The sequence below is a fragment of the Electrona antarctica genome (assembly GCF_951216825.1).
Source record: "Electrona antarctica genome assembly, chromosome: 9".
Classification (NCBI taxonomy): domain Eukaryota; kingdom Metazoa; phylum Chordata; class Actinopteri; order Myctophiformes; family Myctophidae; genus Electrona; species Electrona antarctica.
The window spans coordinates 46,447,348-46,457,857 of NC_136790.1; the positions used below are offsets into that span (position 1 = coordinate 46,447,348).

The window sequence follows — 10,510 nt, forward strand, 5'->3', positions numbered from 1 at the left end:
GAGAGAGGAGGACCATTTTTAGCTCAGGGTGGGGCGTTACGCCGCCATACCGTGGCCTTGTGGTGTTCTGGATATGTGTTGTACTCTTTATAGTGTTGATTTCGTTGACTAAAGCTATGACGGAAAATGTTCGTCGACTACCTGTTTTTTCACTGACGAAAACTAAATGGAAACTAAATGAAAACTAAGCTATGATTTGATGACTAAAAACTAAGACTAAATATACAGACAATTTCCCAGGTAGGTCGAGGATGGAATTGGCTGTCTCTCCAATTTCGTCCACAAATAAAAACTAGACTAAAATGTTAGGGAGGGACTAGTGCAGGACAAGACATCCAGTAGAACTAAATGACATGTCACTGTATGCTTGGACGCATTGTGAGCTTGTAGATCGTCTATTTTCAAAATATCTGTATGCATTTGAAAAAAAAACTTTCTACTTTTGGTAGTTTGGTACTATAAGAACATTTTAAATGTTTTTGGCTACATGCAGATGTACGTCTTCATTGCCATGTTTATGGTATAATAATTATGGTCGTCACAATCCGATCACGTGATCGGAAATCGGGGACGATCACTTTCAAATGAACTGAATCGGATCGGGTGAAAAAATACGATACATTCTTAGTATCAATATTATATCCATATCATGATATTAGACTGGATATTATTTTCTGTGATTTGGGATATTGTTACTATTGTGATTTGGCATAAGTGTTCTATAAAAACACAAATATCGGATCGGGACAAATCGGTATCGGCAGACACTGACAATCAAATGATCGGAATGGGATCGGGGGTAAAACAACGTGATCGGAACGTCCCTTTGTTGGCTTTGTTATTTATCCGCAGCGCCGAGAATACAAACAGAAACGCACAATGGAGGCTGAGCGATGACAACCCAACCCAACAGGCAACCGCACTATTCCCGCCAGTGTGCCTCCATGTTCCATAAAGCAAATAAAATAGGATTTAATGTAGATTGTGGAGAAGAAATTGTTGCAATGCATCAGTGTGAATGTTCTAACACTTTCTTATTATTAGAATTTAAATGACTTTGGTACAGTGCCTCTGTATTCCTGATACTTATCAAGTTAATCCCACTCTCCTCTCAAATTCAGACTCCCAGCTCTTTAATTAGCATAGTGCCAGACTGGAAGGCAAGGGAGGGAATCAGCGAGAGAAAGGGAGCTGTGTGTGTGTGTGTGTGTGTGTGTGTGTGTGTGTGTGTGTGTGTGTGTGTGTGTGTGTGTGTGTGTGTGTGTGTGTGTGTGTGTGTGTGTGTGTGTGTGTGTGTGTGTGTGTGTGTGTGTGTGTGTGTGCGAGCGTGCGTGCGTGCGCTTCCGTGTGCGTGTGCGTGTGCAGAACTGTGCATGCGTGTGCGTGCTTGCGTGTATGTGTGTGCGTGCATGTGTGTGCGTGCGTGTATGTGTGTGCGTGCATGTGTACGCGGGTGTGTGTGCATGCGTGTGTGTGTGTGTGTGTGTGGGGGGGGTATTGCGTGGTATAAGACAGATGATGATTTCTATGTTGCATCACTGCTCTGTATTCCGTTTCTGATGTGGAGACACGGTTGAGAGAGCGCATATCGGTATTATGGCACAATATAGGCACTTGGTATTCCTATATACCGTATTTGAAAATTGGCTCCTGAAATGCACCACCCATTCAAACGCTATGCTCTTTGTCGAAAATAATTCACGGAGGATTGATTGTCCGCGCCGAAATGCCAACGATCCTACTTAGGTTCAAGACGAGCATTGTCGAAAAAAGGACAGCGCGGAAGTGCAGTGTCGTCATCATGCATGGCGATATTGTGAGCGCATTACGATTGATAAGCGATATTGGAACATGTGTGAGACCGCTGTGGTTACTTAAGAACAGATGGAGTGGTGGCTGGAGTGGAAGCAATAAGCGAGGGCCGGGATGTAGTATATGTCAATAGCGAGCTCTGTTCATCGCCAGCCAAAATTGAGATGAAATTGCGCTACTGTAGTGAATGTCACGGCTGACGACGGTTGATGCCACTGTACTGTCCTGTACTGTACTGTACTGTACTGTACTGTACTGTACTGTACTGTACTGTACTGTACTGTACTGTACTGTACTGTACTGTACTGTACTGTACTGTACTGTACTGTATCCTATTTTATAGTGTGTGCAGTGCAAACACGCAACCGGTCCATTTTGACATTATTCTCAGTCACTCAAGGATTAAATGAACACTCAGTATTTCGTAGTGTGGTCGTCCCTTCAGACAACTCTCTCTCTCTCTCTCTCTCTCTCTCTCTCTCTCTCTCTCTCTCTCACTTGTATATACTCTTGAATAGTCGCCGCCGCCGGTCCCGCAGGATGTCTGTATTCACAGACATTCCCCTCGGTGCGGGCCTCGTTTTCCCTTTCTCTCTCTGAAAACTCCCTTCGGAAGAATGAATCAGAAAAGATGCACCAACGCCAAGACTTGTCCAAGTCCATTGGATGCAAAGCAACCTGCAAGCCTCTTGAGTGAGGAAGTCTGACTGCAGCACACACACACACACACACACACACACACACACACACACACACACACACACACACACACACACACACACACACACACACACACACACACACACACACACACACACACACACACACACACACACACACACCTATATGGAGACATGCATGGCGGAGGGAAGCAGCTCTCTGTGTTGCAGGGGAATTAAACCGGATTGGAGAGAGAGAGAGAGAGAGAGAGAGAGAGAGAGAGAGAGAGAGAGAGAGAGAGAGAGAGAGAGAGAGAGAGAGAGAGCAGAGGAGAAGATGTGCAGTCCAAGGTGACTTTGTGATCGTGTTCCAGAGCGCAGCCCCAAATCCTTAGCTTCAGGCTGTGTGTCACTCTGTGTGAGACTGAGACTGTGTGTGTGTGTGTGTGTGTGTGTGTGTGTGTGTGTGTGTGTGTGTGTGTGTGTGTGTGTGTGTGTGCATGCGTGCGTGCGTGCGTGCGTGCGTGCGTGCGACTTTTTGCTTACATGCATGAACGCGTTTGCATGCTGCAAGCGCATGTACAGTATTACGCATGCGCGCCTCTGTGTGTGCATGCCCATGCAATGCATCCTTGTTGTGTACAGTATTCCCAGTGTCTGCTGAAAGCCCCATAATTGTCAGAGTAAGTCATTGAAGCTCCTCAGAGAAGGCCAGTGACGCATGCCCCCCTCTCCACTAACAATACAGTATTGACCATGGCACATTGGGCCCAATGTTTGTCCGCGCTAACTCAATAGGGCAGCGGGCCCTCGGCATTTTAGCCCAGTTTAGTGTATTGGCGTCGCAAGCAAGCCTGTTCAAAGCCTTCCGACTAAATTCAGTTAGGCAGATACTTTTCCACAGGCTCCATTCCGATTAATGTTGACGGGTGGGTGTCTGTGCTGACAACATGCACGAACACGGCCGGCTTTCAGGAGACGAGGTTGAAGCGTCGTTGGCTTTCAAGAGGCAATCTGCAGTATAGGCTGACAGTTGTTGGAATGGCGCCCGCTTATGAGCAATGCACGATGCATTGCATGTTATTCCCGGGCCTTGTATCGGTGTACTACAAAGAGAAGTGCAATCATTTAGGTTTTCTGGAAGGTAAATTGACTAAAACTAAAACTAAGTCGCCTAGAACTAAGACGAAAAATGTTCGTCGACTACCTTTTTTCACTGACGAAAGACTAAATGTATTGACAATTTCGTCAACAGCTAAAAACTAGACTAAAATGTTAGGAAGGGACTAGTGGACAAGAGATCCAGTATAAGTCATTTTACACTTTGTTGCATGCTGAAAATAGCAGATCTACAAGCACACAAATGCGTCGCGCTGCGACACGTTGTGAGCTTGTAGATCGGCTATTTTCCGCAAGTGTAAGTCATTACGGTAGATAACATCAAGGCCCGCCAAAATACATTTTAGTCGACTAAATTAATGGTATTTGTGGTGGCAGGCTGGAGTATAAAATACAACATACTTTAACACATTGGTGCTGAACTTGGGGTTCGGGGACCCCCATGCGGTCCTTGAGGGGTTTCCAGGTGGTCCCCAGGCCCAGCTAAATGATTGCTATAGTTAGGAACCAGATGGACCCTTACAGGACTGTGTAACTCAGAGAGTGTAGCCTACACATGGAAGCAAATGGTCCCTTCCATGGTCCATTTGGTTCCATTTGTAGGCCTAATTGTAAGGATTTTACGGTCTGGATTAGGGTAAAAAAACAAAAAAACATATCAAATGGGGGGGTCCGTGACATAATTATAATGCATGTTAAGCCGGTGGGTTCCCGAAATAATAAAAAAAAGGTTGAGAATCATTGCTGTAAGGCCTGGGCCGTGGCTCAGCGGTCCAGGCACCTTGGCCGGTAGCCCGAGTCTGGCAGCGTGCCGCGGGTTCGACTCCCGATCCCGACGGCCTTTACTGCATGTCACCCCCCCATCTCTCTCCCCATTTCCTGTCAGCCTATACTGCCTGTCCCTCTATAAAAAATATAAATTAAAGGCGAAAGCCGCAAAAAAAAAACCATTTAGAGAATTGCTGTAAGTCGAGGTCCCGTCCAGATGCGAAACACAAGGACCACGGCTTCATTAGCGTAGCTAATAGCCGGCAGCCAAAACATCTACATATGTTGGGGGAACGGGAGGAACTGTGAAATGGAAAGAAAGAAAACCCAAAGCGCGAGAAGCAACCCCCCCCCCCCAAAAAAAAAGAAACAAAATCTTAACATTTAAGTGTCTTTTTGTTGTGCCGTGATGGAACACCTCCTTCCTAAGCCTGGCGGACAAAGCAGGGAAAAGGAAGTTAGAGTGGAACATAAAAGGAGGCTGGGTCGAGTGGATGAGGTTCAGAGGTCGGAGGTGAAGTGGCACGGCGGGGGGGAGGGAGATGGGCGGGTGTGTGTGTGTGTGTGTGTGTGTGTGTGTGTGTGTGTGTGTGTGTGTGTGTGTGTGCGTCCCTCCTCCCGCAGCCAGGCAGCTGTTTGTCTGGCCCTGCGGTATAGAGCAGCTTAGCTCCAGTGTTGCCATGTCCGCTTATTAGAAGCGACTTTGGGTCAGGCTTAGTTCTTCTGTAAAGTTGCTTTGTAAATTAAAATTTATACAAACTATTTACTTTGTTTTTCGGTAAAGTTGCTTTGCAAATAAAGCAACTTTACAAAAAAACAAGCCCAAACAAGTCCAAAAGAATTCAACCCGCAACTACATATATTATTAGCGCATGTTTTTTTGGACTTGTTTCCTATAATGTTGTTTAAAACAGTGTTACATTTTCAAGTCAAGGACTCCCAAATTAATATATATTTGTCTGCGGAGCTACATCTGAAAATCATTGCAGCGCGTCATGAGCTTATAGATCGGCTATTTTGCCCATGTGTACCTGTACAGTACAGTATATGTACATGTTTAAAGGCTTCTTTTGGGCTCGTTTTCATAGACCTGCTTTACTTGTTTCTCTCGCGAAAACCTGGCAAACACTGCTTAGCTCCCCTCCACAAACCCATGCACGCTCCACTGGGTCCCAATAGCGGCGATTTCACTGTATAGCCAACTTAGCAAGCGTGTTGTTGAATGAAGAACTGAATCGAGGTCTTTAGCAGCGATATAGGGATTGAGACGAAGAAGGCCTCCCCCATGTCTGTCTGTCTGTCGCTTTTTAAAAGGCGAGGAGGGTGTTGGTCGTAATCGTCAAACTAGGCCTTTTCCGAATGTCACTTTCTCTCTCTCTCTGTTGACTTAAACCCAACTACTGTATGAGCAACAACCGCTGCCTGGGCCTGTGTGTGCAGAGGCTTTGACTGCATGCAACTGCACCGCATTCAAATTAAGATCTCTGTTGGGTTAAGATCCCTTGTAGACCCTATTGCAAGTTTATATGTATGTTTGTGCGCTGAAAAAAGTGTCAGGCCCTCCAATAGCGCCGAGAGTGTGACTCTGTGTGTGTGTGTGTGTAAAGTCCCTCTGAAAGTGTCCCTCTTCAAGGCCTGTTTAAAAGGGACGCCCCCTCTTTGTGCCCAGTGTTCTCCGTGGCGTATGGAAGCGCCTTTGTCCCCCTCTTTCATGTGCTCCCACAATGGACCCGAGCGGTTTGAAACACAACGGTAGATGAACTGCGCTGACAGTGTATTAAACTCTGATGAATTGCCTGTGCGAGGCATAGATCAGTGTCCTTCAACCTTTTAGCACACACTGAGTCCCAGGCCTTGTGTCTTTGGTTTAAATGGAACAGGTTGCTTTGGGGCTGTATGGACCTCCGCTTTTCAAAAGGCCTGGGTTTGTTGAAGGGAGGAGAGGCCTTTTTTGTATGTGTAAATCGCTGTTTTTTTTAAGAAGAAAAAAAAGGCCCCTAGTTTCATTCAGGGGTGTTGACATTGTGCGTCTGTGGTTTTGCACGTTAGATGCGGCGCTGCATATCTTGTGTGGATTTAACCTGTTTAGACCTGAGGTCCGATTCTAAAAGAAATGGCTTCTAAATCATTTCTTTCTGTCAGTGGTTCTCAACCCTTTTCATGTAAAGGACCCCAAAATTATCTGTATTTGGCCGCAGACCCCATCTAAAAATATGTTGTTCCAGGGACCCCCCCCCCCCCCCCCCCCAGAAACAAAGATTTAGTAAAAAAAAACGTTCGCTCTGAAAGAATATATATTCAAAGATTTGCGGCACATCTTCACGATAAAAAAGAAAATAGCAGATCATGGTAGATGGCAGATCTGCTATGAGCTTGTAGATCTGCTCTTTTTTATAGCTAAAGTATTATAATGCTTAAAACACCAAATGAGGTTCCCGTCCTGATGCGATCGACAACGTGCCTCAATATTGAACGCTGAATATACAAACCAATGATAAGCTGTCCCTGGCTGTGCCGGTGTCAGCTTCCCCTCTAAATATATCCGCGTGCATATCTTTGGCCCTCCCCCAAACCCTAACCTAACCCTATAACTGCACGCGGAACCCACAGGGGAGTCTTAACCGGCCACGTATGTGTCTTAACCGCCAGCCACGGGTGAGTCTTAACCGGCCACGTATGTGTCTTAACCGCCAGCCACGGGTGAGTCTTAACCGGCCACGTATGTGTCTTAACCGCCAGCCACGGGTGAGTCTTAACCGGCCACGTATGTGTCTTAACCGCCAGCCACGGGTGAGTCTTAACCGGCCACGTATGTGTCTTAACCGCCAGCCACGGGTGAGTCTTAACCGGCCACGTATGTGTCTTAACCGCCAGCCACGGGTGAGTCTTAACCGGCCACGTATGTGTCTTAACCGCCAGCCACGGGTGAGTCTTAACCGGCCACGTATGTGTCTTAACCGCCAGCCACGGGTGAGTCTTAACCGGCCACGTATATTGGTATGTCGGACTAACGTAGAACCCAAAGAAGTGTGTGTGTGCGTGTGTGCACATGAGTGTCGCGCACATGTACATACACAGTGGCGGTATGGTCCTCCTTCCTTCGCGGGCCTCCCTCTCAGTAAAGCACCTATCCCATGGGCTCACAGACATACTTGAGATGTCTGATGTGAGGGCTAGTGGCCTACCTCTGACCCCTTAATGACTTCTTCCCCTCTGAAGGGGGCTCAGGGCAGCCTGTTTACACAGATCACAGCCTCAGCCACTTAAGAAGAACAACAGGGCCGGACCACTGAGCCTCTGCTCCCACAGGGACTACTTTACAGCCTCTCAGCCATACTACTACCACCACTACCACTCACTACCAGTCTCTGCTGACCAGTGGTGGAAAAGTACAAGTATAAATACTGCAATGTAGATGCACTCCCTACTATACTCCGTTACAAGTAAAAGTCCCAGTACAAAAGTATTGGTGTCAAAATGTACTTAAAGTAGGCCTACTACAAGTAAAGGAACTCATATTGCAGAATGTCCCATTTCGCAAGTTCAAAATGTGTTCAAATGGCCGAATATAGTGTTGAAGTGGTTAATGTTTGTTTTCTATGTATGTTTTGGCTCTAGGATATTTTGGCTCGGAGATGTAGTGGAGTAGTAGTAGTAGTAGTAGTAAAAGTACTGGAAATTGGAAATACTCAAGTAAAGTACAAATACCTCAAAACTGTACTTAAGTAAATGTACTTTGTTACTTTCCATCACTGCTGCTGACCAACAGATTGTTCACAGGTGGCAGCAGCCAGCAAGTACACTATACCAGTGTTGTTTTTGGTAGCATATTTTGATTTTAGTTTTAGTCATAGTCTCTTGAATAGTTTTCATTTAGTTTTAGTCACATTTTAGTCACCTGGAATGTTTTAGTGTTAGTCTAGTTATACTAAAATGTATTTTGCGGGCCTTGATGCCGTCGTAATGGCTGTTTTTTTCACTTATTTTTCAATAGCCGATCTACAATAGCCGATCTAAAAGCCCACAACGCGTCGCAGCGCACCGCGTTGTGAGCTTGTAGATCGGCTATTTTCAGCTACAACTAATTGTAAAATGACTTATACTGGATCTCTTCTCCACTAGTCCCTTCCTAACATTTTAGTCTAGTTTTTATTTGTTGACAAAATTGCCGGTATATTTAGTCTTAGTTTTAGTCATCATAGCTTAGTTTTAATTTAGTTTCCATTTAGTTCATCAGTGAAAAAAGGTAGCCGACGAACATTTTTCTCCTTGGTTTTAGTCGACAAAAACAACACTGCAGTATACTCCCTTGCAGTGGTTCTATCAACGTAACGTGTGTTCATGTCCAGGGACTCCCAAGTTGACATGTATGTATTTTGGACACGTTCGTTCGGACCTCCGTCTGAAGATGTTTCGCCTAAAATAAGTAGCGCTCACGCTGTGAGCTTGTATTTTCTTTCTTATTTTTTAAAAGATATCTTTTGCATTTAATTCATTCCGTGCCGCGGCGCTAGCTGGTAGCATAAGTGTAGTTAAGCTGTTCAGGATCTGTGTCCCCCCCGGCAGCACCCCCCTGCGCACACACACACACACACACACACACACACACACACACACACACACACACACACACACACACACACACACACACACACACACACTGTAAACATTTGCTATCATTAGCGCACACTGTTTACCTTTAGCCATGTCGGGAGCGACGCGGTACAATAAATGACACCCGAACTTTGGATGGCTAAAGTTAGGTTTTTTGACCCCCAGGGATTAACTGGGGACAGGGAGGAACTCCTTATATAGTCAGCACACTCTATAGTAGGGAGGATTATCACAACAAAACAAAAAAAGATGTTATTTTTGAATTAAGTGAAATCACTGAATATATCTTTAAAGGAGAATTCCATACTAGAAGGCTTTCTTACCTTTATTTGTAGTTGTTACGAATATGTTCGTACTTCGCAGAGAAAGAATTAATAAGTTAACAGTAGTTTGACAGGAAAGGGGGGGAGAAATGGGCGGGGGGGGGAGACACGCAGCAAAAGTTGTCGGGATCGGGACTCGAACCCGCGACACGCTGTCTGTCAGGATGGATTACCAGCCTATATGTGCCAATGGACTGTTAGGCCACACCCAGGCCATGAACTTGTGTTTTTGGGAGGCGTTAATAGCCCCTCCTATGCCCAGCCTCGAGGGTTTGTGTAAAACACTTAAACGAAGACAAAAGTGAGGACGCAAATTCTGATTGGCCGGCGTGATTGCGTGGGAGACGTGCCATTGGTTGAGAATGAGATGATGTATGATGATAAGACTTCATCGTACACATAAAGTTATGCGGGAACACCTGCTGAGTGGCAAAAAAAAGAAAAACTACTTTCTGGCCTTGACAACCCATACATACATGTATGCAAACGTAAAAGTCCTATATCTGATTGTATTAAATGATTTCAGCTGTACGTAAAGCCTTGATTATCCTCTTTCTATATGAAAAGTTTTTATTTCAGAAAAATCCACCGTAGACATGTCATGATGAGCTTTGAACTTTCTGTCAAGAAATTCTGTGTAGGTGTCAACGTTTGTGTGTGAGTGAGTGAGTGAGTGAGTGAGTGAGTGAGTGAGGGAGTGAGTGAGTGAGTGAGCGAGCGAGCGAGCGAGTGTGCGTGCGTGCGTGCGTGCGTGCGTGCGTGTGTGCGTGGCTGCGTGGCTGCGTGCGTGCGTGCGTGCGTCTTCCTTCTATTTCCACTTTTATGTACGTGTTCCATAATTATTTCCCCCCCCTCCTCCACAGGTGTGGTTCAGCAACAGACGAGCCAGGTGGCGCAAGCAGGCCGGGGCCAATCAGTTAGCAGCCTTCAACCACCTGCTGCCCGGAGGCTTCCCGGGAACAGGGATGCCAAACTTACCCACATACCAGCTCCAAGAGTCCGGCTACGGTACCACATTATCACAGGGTAAGAAGATGGATACGTATAAAAGTCCTTCTTTATTTATGGAGGGTGACCTGCACCACACCACACATGCACGCTATCATCTGAAACTCTATTCTATACTAAATAAGGTTTAATCTAATCAGACTAGATCATAAGATATAACTATTTGCGGTATGTCATATGTAACGGTATGCTAATGACATTTCAGAT

The 10,510-nt window shown here is 45.7% G+C and overlaps 1 pseudogene across 1 annotated transcript in view; it reads left to right on the forward strand.

The window, feature by feature from the left end:
- LOC306929561 (paired box protein Pax-7-like) overlaps positions 1–10,510 on the forward strand; it is a 68,292-nt pseudogene that overhangs the window by 39,500 nt on the left and 18,282 nt on the right. The window contains exon 6 of the transcript in view: positions 10,159–10,428. The product of the transcript in view is annotated as a paired box protein Pax-7-like (transcript). The remainder of the gene's footprint in view (positions 1–10,158; positions 10,429–10,510) is intronic.